Raw genomic sequence first — 4,766 nt, forward strand, 5'->3', positions numbered from 1 at the left:
TTACTGAAGCCAGTAGCCCATCTACGCCCTGGCTTGGTTCAACTGCAGCCCAATAAGCCGAACGGAGCCACTCGAAATAACGAACCCCGACCAGATCGAGTTCCTGTGCAGGGCAGCGCTCTCGTTTTAGTCCCACCTCGCCTAGCGAGAGCAGATGACAGGCGAAGACGCGCTATATAAGGAGACCCTGGGCGCACGGGGAAAGCATACCTTTCTCGGCCTTTTGGCTAAGATCAAGTGTAGTATCTGTTCTTATCAGTTTAATATCTGATATATGGGCCATGTGCCCACAACGATATTAAATTTATTTTTTGTGGGGAGGTCCCACCACAGTGGCTTGCCACTGGGGCCCTCGCGTGTCGCCCAGTGCGTTGCACTACTGCCTGGGCCTGGTGCACCCCAACCAAATCAACTCAAAGTTTAGTTGTTAGCAAACAATTCTGTTCTCCCTGGATTCAGCCATCGTTTCTTTCTATGTTCTTTAGTCATGTCAGATCATGTTAATTCCTACCTTAACTAATTTTCACGTTACTTCTATAGGAGAAAGGATCAGGATCTCAAGGAATATCACAAGCCTTGGTATTATGTTAAGCGTAAAAATTCAGTGGTATACGCAAACTGACAAACGCATATATGTCCATGGCATGACACTGGAACGATAATGCTTAGATTCATGACTCATGAGCTCCACTTTTGGTCAGCATTGCTCCCCTTCCGTGCTGGTGGATGCTGCCATCGCCTCCAATGTCAGGCAGCAGGGTGTCATGCATTGTACGATGCTATGATTGTTTATAAACCGCCAGTTGGGTTTGTTCGGGCGGAAGATGGAACACTTCAGACCATGGGAGGGTAGGTGAGGTACAGATAAGGTCAGTAGTTGTTGATGAATAAAGCATGGTAGGGGAAGTGCTCCGAGTAGAGGTGCACGTTAGGGAGATCTTGTGTTGGATGTTTCAGAAACCAACCGTTGGCACTACAACACTGAAAACAGTATGCTCTCCGAGTCTAAGCCGTTGCAAAATTTCAATATATGTAGCTCTGGCTTGAAATTGGCAAGGCGAGAACTTGGTTTTGGCAAGATTATCAGCCAAACGAATTTTCCCATCAGCAGGGAGTATTTTGCGAGAAATGACAAGCCAATACTCTAAGGCATGAGAAGGTGATTCCAGTTGGACGGCCAAATCATCAGAAAACCCTTTTGTGTTATTTTGCAGCCACCGTTGACCTGGTTCGCCTCCCTCGGCTGGCCACCAAGGTAGATCCTTCTTGATCCCAATCGGCCTCCCCTTCGTTTGCAAATCATATAAAGACACATAATTTGTATATATGGTAATCGGCAGAGGGCAGCTTCGCCTCCATCATGGGGAAGCAAACTGGACCTGAGACAACTTTAGGAATTAGGAGTCTAGCAAGATCTGTCGACCCAGCATGGAAAGGTGGTTCGGGGAGCTCAGAAGAGCATTGCAGCATCATATCTCTGAACTTTGACAAGAAAATTGCTGGACGTGGCATCAGTCGGCTGAAGTGGCAAGAAGGTGCGTGAAGAAGTAGACTGGCAAATGAAGCAACTGAAACCATGAGAGGCATCAGTATTCATTGACTGATATTTGCTCTGTGAGAGGCATCAGTATTCATTGACTGATATTTGCTCTGCTATTTGGTTGCCTTGTGCTCATGTAGTTGTCATAGATTTCTAGTTCGAGTGTTATCACTGAAGCATCATCGATTTGAGAAAAGAAGAGAACGCTGCCACAAGAACTGTCCGTACAAATCATATAATCTTTTTGATAGAATGGAAAAACCAAACGCTACAAGTGGTAGTTCCTGTTATAAGAACATACTATAGTACAGTATATTTACCTTCAATATACTAGTAGTACAAAGATCAACGCAAAGTTCTTTATTTGTATATATAAGTACAGAGCTAAGCACAATCAATCATGCGATTGGATCCTGAGGTATTCTAGATGGTAGAAGCCGTCTTCATCCCGCAGCTGGCCCTTGCCGACCACAGCCCCCGTGCTCCGATCCTGCACGAAGCAGTTGGCTCCGCAGAACATGACGGAGAAGCCCCGGCGCGTGAGCTGGTGCACGGACACGAGCGTCGACGCCGGCGGGAGGCCGGGGAAGTAGTGCACCTCGGCGAGGTAGAAAGAGGTCCCTAGCTGCACGAGTCCGACCAGGATAGCCCAGAGGATTTTCCCGTCGCGCCTGGTGAGGGAGGCCTCGTCGCCAGGCCCCAGATCTCTGGACCCCAGGAGCAGCCGCTTGTCGCTGGTCGCGTGCACCATGGCTCCTGAATCGAGAATAAACGCGTTGGGCTTCATCTCCTCCTCTTGGGGCCGGGCGACCGCCGTGGCCATCCCATGGCTTCCAGGCGTCGGGTTGGTGTCGATCTTGGGATCGGGCACCTGCGGTGGGGAATTTTCGGAGAGAGGAATCGGTGGTGGAGGTGGACAGTACCTGTCTGGCGGCGGAGAGTCGTCGGATCCGCCTTTCTCTGCAGCGAGGTCGGCCATGGAGATCCAGCGGGAGAAAGAGCAGGACGGCAGCCTACCGGACGAATGCGCAGATTGGGTGAAGCAGCTAGCATCATGGCAAAGGTCAAGGTGTTCGTCTCCCACTTCCACACGCACGCGAAATTACGAATGTGTCCCAGCACAACGCGTAAGTTGCATCCCCGTCAAAGGACAAAAGCCGCTTCGCCATGAAAAAACAGGACAAAAGGCGGAACAAGGACTGCTCGCGATCTAGCCAAGCCAGCCGGGAGTAACAGGCATCGAGCGAAAGGCTTTGGGCCGCGACCCGTTACGGACAGAAGCGATGAAGACACTGAACTGTTCATTTTTCTCCAGTTTAGGTTCCAATCAGGTTAATCAAGGTTTAGTCTCCGTGGTTTTTGGGCCGATTTTTGCAAAGTTCATTTAAAAATGTTCAAACTAAAAATTATTCATATATAAAATTTGCTCAAATTCAAAATTTGCTCAGATTTAAATTTTGTTCAAATTGGAAATTTGCTCAAATTAAATTTTGTTAAGAATCGAAATTTGCTCGAAATAATTTTTTGTTCATATTGGAAATTTGTTCAAATTCAAATTTACTCGAAATAATTTTTTGTTTAGATACAAATTTTTCTCAAAATCAAAATATGTTCATATTCGAGAAAATGGTTGGGAAATGTTGAGGATTGGAGTTCAAACTCCGGTCTCTGCTGTCATGGATCAAAGTTGCAACTAAGGAGCTAGATATCGGATGTTGTATAAAACGAAAAAACGGGGCACTTACTTTTAACGAATAGACAAACTAATGGGCCGGTCCACCCGGCATCGAGTTTAGGCGATGCGTCGCTCGGGCACGCTGCTGAGCGGGTATAGGGATTCCCGCCGGGAGGTGCTATGAGCACCGAGCTGGTCGGCGCTGACACGGTTACCGCACACCCTAGCCCGCACCGGGTTATTAGATGGGCCACGGCCCAACATTAGGTAAGATTTTTTCTTTATTGTTTCTTTTCTATGTTGTTTCTTTTCTTTTAAAAATACTTTTTAAAAAAGGAATAATTTTTAAAATATCTGAACATTTTCAGATTTGAACATTTTTTAAAAATCCGAACACTTTTTAAATTTGAACAATTTTCAAATTTGACCATTTTTTAGATTGGAATAAAATTCAAATTTGAATAATTTTCAAATTTAAATATTTTTTAAAAAATAAATCATTTTAAAAAATCTGAACATTTCTCAGATTTGAACAAATTACAGATTTGAATAATTTTTTGATTTTAATAATTTTAATAAAGAATTAAAATTTTAAAAATCTGAACGTTTTTTAAGATTTGAACAATTTTCAAATTCGAACATTTATTAGATTTGAAAAAATTTCAACTTTGAATATTTTTCTGATTTAAACAATTTGTAAAAAAGAGATCAACCATATAAGATAATAAATACTTGTATGCAACCATCAACAAATTATCTCACAATTGCCAAGAACAAGTCGCTACTCAAACATTCACATAGAGATACAATATATCATGGGAAAAATGATAGATTGCTTCATACATCATGTTTGCCAAGATATTAAAAGGGGTAGATGAAGATGGTGCGGAGGGTGTTGATGAAGAAGAAGATGATGATGACCACGCCGGAGGGGGATGGAGTCCACCGAAGGCGATTCCGGTAGCGTTTTCCCCCTTCGATCTCCGCCTGCGGCGGCATGCTGACTCTCTATTTATGTATTTTTGATCGCCGCCACTGTTGCATCATGAAAACCCTGGGATTTTATGTCAAACGAAGTCCGTGGGCGAAAGATTGAGGCGATTCGGACGGTCGAGGGGGAAAAGACCCCAGGTGGCGCGCCCATAGGGGGAAGGCATGCCACTGGATCTCTTTCTCATCCCATTGATCTCCTAGTGTTCCATCTGGCTCATTTTTTTCTTCTCTACAATTCCAAAGTGTGGCCCCTGACCTTGCACTTTTTCGAGTCCCGTAGCTCGTGGAAAGTCAAAAATACTAACATAAAGGTGTTTTCTGCCAAATAGAGTTAAAACCAGAGGAGAGCGATTGTTTCAAAAATCCCTAAAAATAATTTAAAACATGTAAATAACATTATATAAGATGCAAATATGTGGGAATGTATGTCAATAAACTAAGAAGTTCATGTATGCATTTTACATGCATCGCGTGTTCTTCCTGAATATCGGCGGCACCGACATTCCAGCCATGGTGGAGACTGTGACGATGATGACGCACGGGCAGCGATGCTTCTTC

General features: G+C 44.4%; 1 non-coding gene across 1 annotated transcript; it reads left to right on the plus strand.

Annotated features, from left to right (window-relative positions):
* The first annotated feature begins 206 nt into the window (after positions 1-206).
* On the plus strand, positions 207-403 carry LOC124705110. Its single transcript, XR_007003951.1, has one exon. It is a non-coding gene; the product is annotated as a U2 spliceosomal RNA (small nuclear RNA).
* The last annotated feature ends 4,363 nt before the right edge of the window (positions 404-4,766 follow it).

This window comes from Lolium rigidum, chromosome 3, assembly GCF_022539505.1.
Source record: "Lolium rigidum isolate FL_2022 chromosome 3, APGP_CSIRO_Lrig_0.1, whole genome shotgun sequence".
NCBI lineage: Eukaryota > Viridiplantae > Streptophyta > Magnoliopsida > Poales > Poaceae > Lolium > Lolium rigidum.